We start from the raw sequence: 15202 nt of genomic DNA on the forward strand, positions 1-15202 counted from the left end.
ATTTATCAAAGTCTAATTGGTCAGGTTTCGATTAGCTGCTTCCAGGAGACACATTCAATCCATTCATTTGTGTTAAAGCTTCATTTCTATAACATCCCACATGTTAGAATTTTTCATCCAATATGGTCACTTCTGCGGCTACTACTTCAGTAACAGATAAATAGTAACATCATTTTATGACAGGATGCCAGGGTGGTGTGGGACCCATGAGCCTTTGCTCCCATATGGGAGAAACCATGTTTCTTGCTGGGGATTCCATTAGCATTTGGTTGATCACTAAACTTCACAATGTGGGAAGCTGTAAAGCAGTTTCTGAACCACCGGAAGTAAAGTCCTCTAGTAGCTTGAAGGAGAAGGGCCTTTCAACCCCTATATATATAGCTCCCCTAGTAGAGAACCCCTTTTTATCAGACTGATACAGTAGAGTCTGTCCAGTAGTGATGTGTGGGCCAGGAAAAACTCAACACACACCCAACCCTAAACTGCAAAATGTTGCCATTGTAGGACCCGCACCCAACTCATACCCACGTTTTCTCGCTCTCTACATAACTGTTCGTACAGTGTCAGACTGGGATGCCAATGGCCCACGAGAAAACCTTAGACCCACTTTCCAAACTATTATTCTTCCACTCCTCACTTAAACTCTTTATTCCCCTAAAACAGGGATATCCAGTGTTCCAGTTTTGGCTGGAAAAAATCTTGGGCTGTCGTCACACAAAATTCCTTAAAGTTATAAGCCAAAAAACGGTGAAGGAAGCCTCAGGAAGCAGGTCTTTGCTACAATTAAATTTATTGTAATGTGCCACTACTTGTTTTGGGCCGCAAGCCCTTTCTCAGGTGTGAGTGTGCATACAGTGTCGGACTGGGATGCCAGTGGCCCACCAGAAAACCTTAGACCCACTTTCCAAACTATTATTCTTCCTCTCCTCACATAACCTCTTTATTCCCCTAGTTTTTTATAGTTTTTTATATCTACTTACTCTATTCTTCCATTATTAAGCCTCTTTTCCCATAAAGAAATAGGGAATGGTTAGAAGCAAGAGGTCCCACTGACACCTGTACCCACTGGGATTCTTCCTGGTATCCAAGTGGGCCAGTCCGACACTGTGTGTGTGTGCCTCTGGTTCTAAGACATGGAACCTTCAGGAGCAGTGGTGGAGTGTACTTCCCCAGCCTGGCCTGCACCCTAACCTACAGTGGTTAATTTATACCCAGACTTCCCCACCAGTGGTCAACCCATGGGTCACAGTGGGTTTCGGGTCAACCCGCACAAAGTGTCCAGAGTTACCTGGAATGACCCGTTCCTAGCAAGGAGGCCTAATTAATAGAATAACAACCTGCAGTGGTTCCTTACTGAATATTCTTGAAGCTGCTGGTAGTTATTGAATGCCTGTAAATGCTGATTTATTTAGGAGTAGCAGAAACCAGAAGTGAATGTGTTTCCTTAATGTGACATTATATTTAAGGTGCTATCGAAGATTTGAAGAGGCTGTTATTTCATGGACTATTGGACTGTGTTAAAGAACCAAGTACCCAGTCTCTACCCATGCCACCATGGAGTAACCTTGGCTTGACCCCATGTTAAAGGGGTTGGTCACCTCTAAGTTAACTTTTGGGGGCCCATTTACTAAGGGTTTAAGTGAATTCAAAGTGAATTTTCGAATTCAAAAACTTCGAATTTCGAAAGTAATTTTTGGGGACTTCGACCATCGAATAGGCCAAAATTCGATTTGAATTGAAAAAACTTTGAATATTCCGCCATTCGAAAATCGAAGTACCGTCTCTTTAAAAAAGTTCGAATTCGACACTTCACCACCTTAAACCTGCCAAATTGCTATGTTAGCCTATGGGGACTTCCCAGAACCAATAGCCAATATTTGGCTACGTTTGGCTACGTTTTTAGAAGTCGAGGTTTTTTTTTTGAAAATCGTTCGATTGATCGATTAAATTGTTCGAACGATCGATGGAACAATTTTAATTCGATCGAAAACAGCTAAATTCAAACAAAAAAACTTCGACTGTCCAATTTCTTTCAATTCGATGCTCGAATTTCGAAGTTTTAGCACTTTGAAATTCGACCCTTAGTAAATGTGCCCCTTAGTATGTTACAGAAAGGTTAATTCTCAGCAAAGTTTCAACTGGCCTTTTTTTCTTTTTGTATAGTTTTTTAATTATTTGCCTTCTTCCTCTGACTCTTTCTAGATTTTAAATTAGGGGGTCACTGACCCCATCTAAAAAAACAAACGCTCCTTGAGGCTCCAAATGTATTGGTATTACTACTTTGTCTACTGATTTTTCTATTCAGATCCTTTCCTATTTATATTCCAGTCTTTTACTAATATTAATGCATGGTTGCTTGGGTAATTTGGACCCTGGCAACCAAATTGCTGAAACTGCAAACTGGGGAGCTGCTGAATAAAAAGCTCAATCATTCAAAAAACGCAAATAAAAAATGGAAACTGGTATCTCTACATCATACTAAATTTTAAGTTGAAAAGCAACTGTAATAGAGGAGTGCCACCATTTCTGGAAAAGGAGGAAATTAAAACAAATACCAGCTTTACTATATCTGAATTATATCTTCCCAACTGGTTTCAAGTATTTGACTGCTGTAAGGAACGAGCTATTACAGACAGTTATCACTGTATTGAGGCACTGAGACTCCATGGTGTCTTCTCTCCATCATGTTACTATATTATAAATTTCAATTTTTTTTTGCTTCATCTGAATTTCTATTATGAATGCAATTTTCTGAGTTGTGGTTTCAATCCAACGCCAGAGAAGATGCATCAGCTCTTTTGATGAGAAGTATATTGAAGCTTGAGTGTGTCTGGGTTATCATTGGCTCATAGGCAAACGCATGTCATAAGTATTTAAATTGACAGTTTTACTTTACTTCGCGCCATCAGTTCAGAGGCTCAGGAATTATGTTTTGGCGCCTTACTAAGTCGATCAAGCCGAAACATGAGGGAGCTACGATTTGGGATTAATTAACGGAAGAATTCTTATATCAAACACTTCTGATAATGGAAGAGATTTGTGTTTTATTATTTCAATGTTGAGATGTTGATGAGCTGCAAATAATTTTTGATACAAACATCTGTTGCAAAAAGGCAGAACCTAAAACTTGATTTTCTGTATTATACTGTGCCAATATATATATATATATGTGTGTGTGTGAGTTACTGAATTACTGAAAGGCCGTCTCCCATAGACTCCATTTTATCAAAATAATCCAAATCTTTAAAAGCAATTTCCCTTTTCTGTGTAATAATAAAACAGTCGCTTGTACTTGATCCCAACTAAGATATAATTAATCCTTATTGGAAGCAAAATCGACCTATTGGGTTTATTCATTATTTAAATGTCTTTTTGTAGACTTGGTATGATGATCAAAATTAGGGATGTAGCGAACTGTTCGCCGGCGAACTTGTTCGCGCGAACTTCGACCGTTCGCGTCCGCCGAATGTTCGCGAACGTCGCGCGACGTTCGCATTTTGAGTTCGCGTTCGATTCGAATACAAATCGTTCGACCATTCGACCATTCGAATTCCTTCGACCGCTAAAAATCGAACGATTTCCATTCGTTCGAACGATTGTAAGCATTCGAATGAATGAAAAGCATTCGATCGAATGCTTCGATCGTTCGATTCGAATGAAAATCGTTCGATCGAACAATTAAAATCCTTCGATCGTTCGATTCGAACGATTTTAGCGGGTGTTCGAAGTTCGCGAAGTTCGCGAACTGTTCGCGAACGTTCGCATTTTTTGCCAGTGTTCGCGAACGGCGTTCGCGAACACCAAATCGGCAGTTCGCTACATCCCTAATCAAAATTATGGAAAGATCCCATGGAAAAATTCCAGGTCCTGAGCATTCTGGATAACAGGTTCCATACCTGTATAGAGGTCAGCATCCCTAAGGTCCATATATATATATATATATATATATATATATATATATATATATATATATATATATATATATATATATATATATATATATATATATATATATATAGATGCTGCTGTTTCTAATTTACTACAGATAGGTTCCATTGCTTCTGAATTAAAGGTGAAGTACTGAGTATATATATCTCCAGTAATTCCTGGTGCACTCACAACCAAACTGACTGGCTGCTGGTCAAATCAACTATGCATACATTACCAAAAGAACTGCTCTCCAAGGGCTTAATATGTGAAAAATAAATGGGTTTTTTTCAACGTTTCTGCTCCATCACTCGGGCCGTCTTTAGGAAGTGAACACTACACACTATAATACTACTTTTAAAGCAAAATATTGGTGCCAAACAGTTGAGTATGACATCATCAGTGAGTGACAACATCAATCCAAAAACATCATACTTTTGCGTATACATATTTCATATTGTCTCTGTGTTTATAGATAAAAATGAGTGCATATACAAGATTCCTGTTGGACTCATGCCCCAAAGTCTATGTATTGCAAACTTAGTGCCCCATAGTGTATATTGTATAAACGTGTCCGTGGGTATTATTAAAAACCATGGCATATCCGTCCTTGGCAATATACATCTACCCACAATAAGAGTAGAGCAGTTGTAAAAGCAATTACCCCGAGCCAGAAAAGGTGCAGCTGTTAGCTCCCTTGTGGCTAGGGTTGCCACCTGGCCAGTAAAAATGGTTGTTGATCCCAATATTATTAACCCTTTAAGTGCCAGCAGAATTTCACATTTTGGTTACGCGAAATGTCAGCCGTTTTTGAAACATTTTGTGCTCTCTCACTTTAGGGGCATTTTCTGAGGGGAAACCTATAGTTTACCTAGGAAAACTATACATTGTTTTTTTCGGTAGAAACTGAGCTTTCTAAATCTGCCTGAGTTTTCATGTATTTACACCTGTGCAAAAAAATTTATAGTGCTAAATACCAAAAAAAAATGAAAAATTACCATTTTTCATCGTATATCAATTTATACCAGAAAAATATTTCATTTTACGGATGAAAATCCAACTGATTTGGAAAGCCTTATGTCTCTCGAACGTGCCAATACCAGATATGTATAGTTTTAGGGAGATTTAGGATTTCTGTACAGCAAAAACTCCCGGCAGTATATTACCAAATTTTGAAAGCACTAAGGCAGAAAACGGCATGCTTTAGATTCCAAGGCAAAAAATCCTGAAACCGTAGGTTTACCCCAGAAAACCATACATTTTTGAAAAGTACACATTCTGCCGATTACAAAATGGGTAACTATGTCTCTCTACTCCCAACTACCAAACATAAAAGCTTGTCTGAACATAGCGGTTTTTCAACAAAAAATTCAAAATTCTGAAAAATCATTTCAAAGGTTTTATTTTGCTGCTCCGCATATCCCAAACTATATTAGGTACCAAGAAAAAGCACCTGAAATATGATTGCCAGGGGTCCACTGAACAGTTTGATACCCATTATGCATAGGTTTACCGAAGTATCTGGCATTTAGAGACACCAATATGTAGTTAGCACATCCAAATTGTTCAGGACTTTACTTCAGCTACTGAGAAATCAACACATTGACTGCATTTTTTGTGGGGTAAAAACACAGAAATATATGTTTACCCCCCAAACCCATATATTTTTGGAAAGTACACATTCTACTGAATCTAAAATGGGTACCCATGCCTTTCTGCTCCAAACTACCGAGTCGCAAGGCTTTCCCAAAGTTGTCGGTTTTGGTGAAATATCTGAAAATTGCCTCAAAGCTTCAACTTCCCAGCACCATATCACCCATGTGTCATTACGTACTAAGAAAAAGCACCCTAAATATGATTGCCAGGGTTCCTCTGAACATTTTGGTGGCCATTGTTCATAAGTTTACCAAAGTATCTGGCATTTAGAGTCCCCAAAATGAAGTTAGCGCATACAAACAGTCCCGTGGGTAACCAGCTAATGAAAAATCAACACATTGACTGCATTTTTGTGGGGTAAAAACACAGAAATATATGTTTACCCCCCAAAACCCATATATTTTTGGAAAGTACACATTCTACAGAATCTAAAATGGGTACCCATGCCTTTCTGCTCCAAACTACTGAGTCGCAAGGCTTTCCCACAATTGTCGGTTTTGGTGAAATATCTGAAAATTGCCTCAAAGCTTCAACTTCTCAGCACCATATCACCCATGTATCGTTATGCACCAAGAAAAAGCACCCTAAATATGATTGCCAGGGTTCCTCCGAACAGTTTGGTGGCCATTGTTCATAGGTTTACCAAAGTATCTGGCATTTAGAGGCCCCAAAATGAAGTTAGCTCATACAAACAGTCCCGTGGGTAACTTCAGCTAATGAAAAATCAACACATTGTCTGCATTTTTGTGGGGTAAAAACACAGAAATATATGTTTACCCCCCAAACCCATACATTTTTGGAAAGTACACATTCTACCGAATCTAAAATGGGTACCCATGCCTTATTGCTCCAAACTACTGAGTCGCAAGGCTTTCCCAAAGTTGTCGGTTTTGGTGAAATATCTGAAAATTGCCTCAAAGCTTCAACTTCCCAGCACCATATCACCCATGTGTCATTACGTACTAAGAAAAAGCACCCTAAATATGATTGCCAGGGTTCCTCCAAACAGTTTGGTGGCCATTGTTCATAGGTTTACCAAAGTATCTTGCATTTAGAGGCCCCAAAATGAAGTTAGCGCATACAAACAGTCCCGTGGGTAACTTCAGCTAATGAAAAATCAACACATTGACTGCATTTTTGTGGGGTAAAAACACAGAAATATATGTTTACCCCCCAAACCCATACATTTTTGGAAAGTACACATTCTACCGAATCTAAAATGGGTACCCATGCCTTATTGCTCCAAACTACTGAGTCGCAAGGCTTTCCCAAAGTTGTCGGTTTTGGTGAAATATCTGAAAATTGCCTCAAAGCTTCAACTTCCCAGCACCATATCACCCATGTGTCATTACGTACTAAGAAAAAGCACCCTAAATATGATTGCCAGGGTTCCTCCGAACAGTTTGGTGGCCATTGTTCATAGGTTTACCAAACTATCTGGCATTTAGAGGCCCCAAAATGAAGTTAGCGCATACAAACAGTCCCGTGGGTAACTTCAGCTAATGAAAAATCAACACATTGACTGCATTTTTGTGGGGTAAAAACACAGAAATATATGTTTACCCCCCAAACCCATACATTTTTGGAAAGTACACATTCTACCGAATCTAAAATGGGTACCCATGCCTTATTGCTCCAAACTACTGAGTCGCAAGGCTTTCCCAAAGTTGTCGGTTTTGGTGAAATATCTGAAAATTGCCTCAAAGCTTCAACTTCCCAGCACCATATCACCCATGTGTCATTACGTACTAAGAAAAAGCACCCTAAATATGATTGCCAGGGTTCCTCTGAACATTTTGGTGGCCATTGTTCATAAGTTTACCAAAGTATATGGCATTTAGAGGCCCCAAAATGAAGTTAGCACATACAAATTGTCCGGTGGGTAACTTCAGCTAATGAAAAATCAACACATTGACTGCATTTTTGTGGGGTAAAAACACAGAAATATGTGTTTACCCCCCAACCCCATATATTTTTGGAAAGTACACATTCTACAGAATCTAAAATGGGTACCCATGCCTTTCTGCTCCAAACTACTGAGTCGCAAGGCTTTGCCAAATTTGGCGGTTTTGGTGAAATATCTGGAAATTGCCTCAAAGCTTCAACTTTCCAGCATCGTATTGTCCATGTATCATTACCAGCATAAAGCATCCTAAATATAAACATATGGGTCTACTAAACAGTTTGATGCCCAATGTGCATAGATATACCAAACTATGTGGCGCACAGAGACCCCCAAATGACAATATGTATAGACATTTTCACGGCTGACGCGCTGGCTGCTGCAATATAACCACCCGGTGTGTGTATTATGCGACATTAGACCACCTAACAGTACAGAGACCCCAGAAAACCATATATTTTCAGAAAGTAAACATTCTGACGAATCCAATATGGGTAAATAAGTGTTTCTACTGCAAACTGCCAAACTGCAAAGCAATGCTGAACATAACGTTTTTTATCAAATTTCTGAAAATCGTCACAAAGCTTGAATTTTACCCCATTATATGCCCTACATTTCGTAACTTATCAGCATGAAACATCCTAAATATGAATGCCAGGGGTCTACTGAACACTTTGATGCCCAATATGCATAGATATACCAAACTATGTGGCGCACAGAGACCCCCAAATGACAATAGTGTATATACAATTTCACAGCTGACGCGCTGGCTGCTGCAATATAAGCACCCGGTGCGTGTATTATGCAACATTAGACCCCCCTAACAGTACAGAGACCCCAGAAAACCATATATTTTCAGAAAGTACACATTCTGACGAATTCAATATGGGTAAATAAGTGTTTCTACTGCAAACTGCCAAACTGCAAAGCAATGCTGAACATAATGGTTTTTATCAAATTTCTGAAAATCGTCACAAAGCTTGAATTCTACCCCATTATATGCCCCACATTTCGTAACGTATCAGCATAAAACATCCTAAATATGAACGCCAGGGGTCTACTGAACACTTTGATGCCCAATATGCATAGATATACCAAACTATGTGGCGCACAGAGACCCCCAAATGACAATAGTGTATATACATTTTCACGGCTGACGCGCTGGCTGCTGCAATATGAGCACCTGGTGTGTGTATTATGCGACATTAGACCCCCCTAACAGTACAGAGACCCCAGAAAACCATATATTTTCAGAAAGTACACATTCTGACGAATCCAATATGGGTAAATAAGTGTTTCTACTGCAAACTGCCAAACTGCAAAGCAATGCTGAACATAACGGTTTTTATCAAATTTCTGAAAATCGTCACAAAGCTTGAATTTTACCCCATTATATGCCCCACATTTCGTAACGTATCAGCATAAAACATCCTAAATATGAACGCCAGGGGTCTACTGAACACTTTGATGCCCAATATGCATAGATATACCAAACTATGTGGCGCACAGAGACCCCCAAATGACAATAGTGTATATACATTTTCACGGCTGACGCGCTGGCTGCTGCAATATGAGCACCTGGTGTGTGTATTATGCGACATTAGACCCCCCTAACAGTACAGAGACCCTAGAAAACCATATATTTTCAGAAAGTACACATTCTGACGAATCCAATATGGGTAAATAAGTGTTTCTACTGCAAACTGCCAAACTGCAAAGCAATGCTGAACATAACGGTTTTTATCAAATTTCTGAAAATCGTCACAAAGCTTGAATTTTACCCCATTATATGCCCCACATTTCGTAACGTATCAGCATAAAACATCCTAAATATGAACGCCAGGGGTCTACTGAACACTTTGATGCCCAATATGCATAGATATACCAAACTATGTGGCACACAGAGACCCCCAAATGACAATAGTGTATATACATTTTCACGGCTGACGCGCTGGCTGCTGCAATATGAGCACCTGGTGTGTGTATTATGCGACATTAGACCCCCCTAACAGTACAGAGACCCTAGAAAACCATATATTTTCAGAAAGTACACATTCTGACGAATCCAATATGGGTAAATAAGTGTTTCTACTGCAAACTGCCAAACTGCAAAGCAATGCTGAACATAACGGTTTTTATCAAATTTCTGAAAATCGTCACAAAGCCAAAAAAAGAGACGATGCGATAAGAAAAAAAAAAAAAAAAGCCACAATGCCATGTATGTGCGTGTGCGTGTGTACAAATGGTAAATTACATGTTATGTGCGCGTGTGTGCTAGTGCACGTGTGTGTAAGTGCAGTGAGTGTAAGTGACCCCCCCAATCCCCAAAAATGTATGTGTAAGTGTGTGTAAGTGTGAATCTAAGTGTGTATTACTGTAATAAGTGTGTGTTGGTGTGTTTGTGTGTGTAATTGTTGCACTAACCTGAAAAAGTCGCTGGAGACTGTTGCACACGATCAGGAAGAGGCCCTGGAAGAAATCTGCGACGTCTTCTGTGTCTCTGTGCTGTGGGGGCGGAGATCTCCGGCGCGGTGTAGGCTGCAGCAGCAGGACACGTAAGTAGCACGTGCCTGCTGCTGTTTTTGGGCCCCTGGGCGATCGCGCCCCAGGGGCCACTCGATCCCCTGCTCTGCTCGTTGTCTAGGGGCAGGGGATCGAGCAGGAACGGAGCGAGCGGCTCTAACAGCCGCTCCTCCGCTTCTGAACCCGGAAGTGCTGCAGAACGTAGAATCTACGTTCTGTGGCATTTCAAGTTACTTTTCCACAGAACGTAGATTCTACGTTCTGTGGCACTTAAAGGGTTAATAGGGAATAAAGATAAATATATAGGAAGGCCGGTATTTTTTTCCAGAAAAGGTGGCAACCCTACTTGTAGCCCTTATTGCAGGTCACATACCAGTGAGAATTGCCAGCCAGAGCCGGGCCAACCCAGCCAGGCGCCCTAGGCTACCTGGCTGGGCACGGCGCCGGCTGAGTGCACACTTGGGTGCGCATGCGCGAAACCGTGCTCTGGTGGGCTCAAGCGTGCATGCGCAGAACTGCGTGCGCACATGCGCAATTACAAGAAAATATCCGTGGCAGTCGGGGGGAAATGGGACCAGACAATGGGGTAGGCATCAGAGCAGGTACGTGCCTGGCGCCCCCCCACCTTTGCACCCTAAGCACGAGCCTACACTGCCTACCCCTAGTTCCGGCCCTGTTGCCAGCGTTCCCCTCACTCCCTTTGCAGTTAGCCTCCTGGCCTTCACGAAATCACTTGGTACCACCAGTGAACACATACAGGCTCCACCCCCATTGTAAGGCAAAACGAAAGCCGGTATGGTCAACTTTTTGCCTTGTCCTGGGAGTCCGTGGCACCTTGTCTTATGCTGCCGAACCACACATTGGCTACTGAGACCTCCTCTCAATGGGAGAGTACACACCAGTAGATTTATTTTTTACCTATTAAGCCCTTGGAGTGCAGTATATAGTGAATAAAGTACCCCCTCTTGTAAAATATAAGGATATTATAAGTTACCGAGGAGTTTCATGACCATATAAAAACACGAGGCCGAAGGCCGAGTGTTTTTATACAGGTCATGGTACTCCGAGGTAACATAATATCCTCATATTTTGCAACTGGGGGTACTTTATTAATTATAATACACAAATTTTAATCAGTCATGTGACAGAAATGACATTAGAACTCACCGTTTATAACTGATGACATCAGAACTCACCGTTTATAAGGATATAATTTACAGGATATTCATGGCTTTTGTGTATTATATATGTATATTGAATATTACTGGAAATGCTGTTTATATATATTCTGAATGTATTGTAGCAGCCCTGATGTTTACCAGCCCTATAGCAGTGGTGACCCATGCAGGATTCCATTTCCTTATCTTGTTATGTCATCGTTTGTGTGTCAGTGGCACTGCACATGCTCAGTATGCTCTGGGCTGCTGAGTTAAGTGAGTTATCAGAAATCTTTAAAAGAGAAGGAAGAAGGAAGAGAGATCATAGAAACTTCTGCGATGGTGTTGATTAATATTCAGTTTACAAACTAGTATTCCCCAATATATAGCAGAAGGGTACCTGTACCAAACACAAAGCACATGAGTTGTGGATGAAGGGTCAGTTGGAAGCCATTGTAAGCAAAGCAATAATAATGAGCTTCAGAGGAAGCAGAAAGGAAGTTTTGTTAGTAGTGCACCCCTTAATCTCACACACCTTCCAAGTAACAAGCCAATGCTACACCCCACTTGTGAGCTGGTTAGTGTCCATTCTACTGTGGGGCTCTCTATGCTATAAAACCAACATTTCCAGTAAAAAAGGAGATATTTGGCTCAACATTACCTATGGGTAGGGGGCAAAAGAGGTGCTTGCCTTAAGCCCACTGATTCTTGTGTCCCGCTAATTATGCATGCATTACTTTGAACTTCCTTCAGTCTCTCACCCATTAGTCCGTGCCATGACTCTTGCTGTCTGCAACTTCAAGACATCAGAAGGGAGCCTATGATTTGATCTTTGCCCAAGGGCCATCAAGGCCTCAAGAGTAAATGTATTTCCAAATAGAGATGGCGCGAACTGTTCGCCGGCGAACTTGTTCGCGCGAACATCGGGTGTTCGCGCTCGCCGGAAGTTCGCGAACGTCGCGCGACGTTCGCCATTTTGGGTTCGCCATTGTTGGCGCTTTTTTTTGCCCTCTCACCCCAGACCAGCAGGTACATGGCAGCCAATCAGGAAGCTCTCCCCTGGACCACTCCCCTTCCCTATAAAAACCGAAGCCCTGCAGCGTTTTTTCACTCTGCCTGTGTGTGCTGAAGAGATAGTGTAGGGAGAGAGCTGCTGCCTGTTAGTGATTTCAGGGACAGTTGAAAGTTTGCTGGCTAGTAATCGTTTTGATACTGCTCTGTTATTGGAGGGACAGAAGTCTGCAGGGGTTTGAGGGACATTTAAGCTTAGGTAGCTTTGCTGGCTAGTAATCTACCTTCTACTGCAGTGCTCTGTATGTAGCTGCAGTGGGCAGCTGTCCTGCTTCTGATCTCATCTGCTGACTGCTGCAATAACAGTAGTCCTTGTAAGGACTGCTTTTATTTATTTTTTTGTTGTTTTACTACTACTACTACTACTACTATAAGAGCCCAGTGCTATTAGTCTAGCAGTGTTGGGGAGTGGGACTGGTGTGCTAATCTGCTGCTCCTAGTAGTTCAGCAGCACCAACTTTAATTTTTTTTTTTAATATTCATTTTTTTTTTATTTTACTTTTTTTTATTTTACTACCGCTGTAGTAGTGTATAAGTTGACCTTTTAGGCATTATTTGCCCTGTAGGCATTTTTTGCCCAGTGTGTTATTCAACCAACTGCCATCTAGCTGTGTGACCTTGTTCACATTCTGTCTAAATATCCATAATATTACCGTCTCCAGAAAAAACACCGGAGTGACTTTTTTCAAGCAGCCATAATATATTTTACGTAATCCGTATCCATCGCTGTAGTAGTGTATAAGTTGACCTTGTAGGCATTGTTTGCCCAGTTTTTTTGGCCGCAGCCACTGAAGCACAGAGGCCAGAAAAAATATGCCATATAAATGCTGAAAATAGTCATTTTTTGCCATACGTTGACTCAACGTATATGGCAAAAAATTACTATTTTCAGCATTTATATGGCATATTTTTTCTGGCAACTGTGCTTCAGTGGCTGCGACCAAAAAAACTGGGCAAACAATGCCTACAAGGTCAACGTATGGCAAAAAATGACTATTTTCAGCATTTATATGGCATATTTTTTCTGGCAACTGTGCTTCAGTGGCTGCAACCAAAAAAACTGGGCAAACAATGTCTACAAGGTCAACGTATGGCGAAAAATTACTATTTTCAGCATTTATATGGCATATTTTTTCTGGCAACTGTGCTTCAGTGGCTGCGTCCAAAAAAACTGGGCAAACAATGCCTACAAGGTCAACGTATGGCAGTTGTTTAAAGAGAACAGTAGATTACTAGCCAGCAAAGCTACCTAAGCTAAAATGTCCCTCAAATCCCTGCAGACTTCTGTCCCTCCAATACAGAGCAGTATCAAGCAGATTACTAGCCAGCAAACTTACTATCATCTGTCCCTGAAATCACTAACAGCTCTCCCCCTACACTATCTCTTCCAAGCACACACAGGCAGATTTTTCAGATACATTTTTGCCCTTGATCCCCCTCTGGCATGCCACTGTCCAGGTCGTTGCACCCTTTAAACAACTTTAAAATCATTTTTCTGGCCAGAAATGTCTTTTTTAGATGTTAAAGTTCGCCTTCCCATTGAAGTCTATGGGGTTCGCGAACCGTTCGCGAACCGCTCGCATTTTTGCGCAAGTTCGCGAATATGTTCGCGAACTTTTTTTCCGACGTTCGCTACATCCCTATTTCCAAATACCGATAATAAAATCAATGACAATGTTTTATTAATATTCAGAAGTTGCAAAAATAATGGATTTCCCCTTTAACAAGCATTCCAGTCGGCTGCACATTTCTGCTTTCACATAAGCCTCAATTCACTCAAGATAATTACCTGAGTACATCTAGTTCCGACTGCCAGTCTCTGCATTGTGACATGATAGTCAGCCTTAAAAAGAAAAATATGCCATTGATTAGTAAAGAAGAGAAAAAGGCTCTGATTGTCAGTAACGAGCCCAGTGTAACGAGAGGCTGATTACAGAGCTTGATGATTTGGGCTGGCATTGTGGGTACAAGGTGAAGTGTAGATAAGTGTAATTGTGCTTCATTGGCATAACATGATGATTGCTGAATATAAGAGTCAGCTGTAAGAGAATACTGAATCAGCCTTTGATTATACTAAAGGGAGCACAAACCAAGATATTTAGCATGGAAGAGGATTGGATTAATGGTCACTTTCTGTCTGAGCTTGTGTGTGGACACATTCTTCATTCACTGGTTGATAATTGGGCAATAAATGTGCTCCGAAAATTACAAAAGAAGGAATCGGGTTAGGGCAGAAGAACCATTGGTGGTAAAGATAATACAACTGATACGGCCCCATCAACGTAAAGTAAAATGTCAAGGAAATCCTGAAAGTTATATTTCTGGGTCCTTGATTAAGAAGTAGATTTTTGTGGACTTTAGATGATGTCCATAAAGGAAGGAACAGAAAACATAACCCAGTAAGGAAGACGTCTGGCACACCTCTTAGTTCAAAACAAGGTCATAGACTTCCCTAACAAACAATATTCTATAATTCTAGTGATAAACTCAACACTAAATAATGGTTTAGACTAAAAGAATTGGCTAAAAAAATAAAGCTGGTTTGAAAATATCTGACCACTTTTTACAATTATTATTAAGAGTGCTTTCCTATCGGTTTCCAACAAAAGTCTGTTTGCTCTCCAGAAACATTGGGTTGCTGAGGAGATATTTAAATTGGGTGACAACTTGGAGCTTCGAAAGATTAACTATTTATCCCCTTTCAGATGTTTTTGATTCCAGAGGACTGGAGATCTCAACACTATAAACTAATCTATCTTGGATAAGGGAAGCTTTATCATTCGATTAATAACTTGGATCATTTATCGTTTTGCCCCAAATGCAAACTGGAAAATTTAAACCTCTTCCATTACCTTTCTCGTTGTCCTCATATTACCCTAGTATGGAAAAAACGAAGAGATTTTATCTGCTCGAATTTGAATTTAAACTTGGTTCTGTCCCCAGTGTTTGCCCTTTGAAATATTGG

General features: G+C 40.6%; 1 protein-coding gene across 1 annotated transcript in view; it reads left to right on the forward strand.

Annotated features, from left to right (window-relative positions):
- Positions 1 to 15202, forward strand: part of LOC108706507 (histamine H2 receptor) — an 80034-nt gene that overhangs the window by 31880 nt on the left and 32952 nt on the right. The gene's annotated exons all lie outside the window — the stretch shown is intronic.

This window comes from Xenopus laevis, chromosome 1S (assembly GCF_017654675.1).
Source record: "Xenopus laevis strain J_2021 chromosome 1S, Xenopus_laevis_v10.1, whole genome shotgun sequence".
Taxonomy (NCBI): Eukaryota; Metazoa; Chordata; class Amphibia; order Anura; family Pipidae; genus Xenopus; species Xenopus laevis.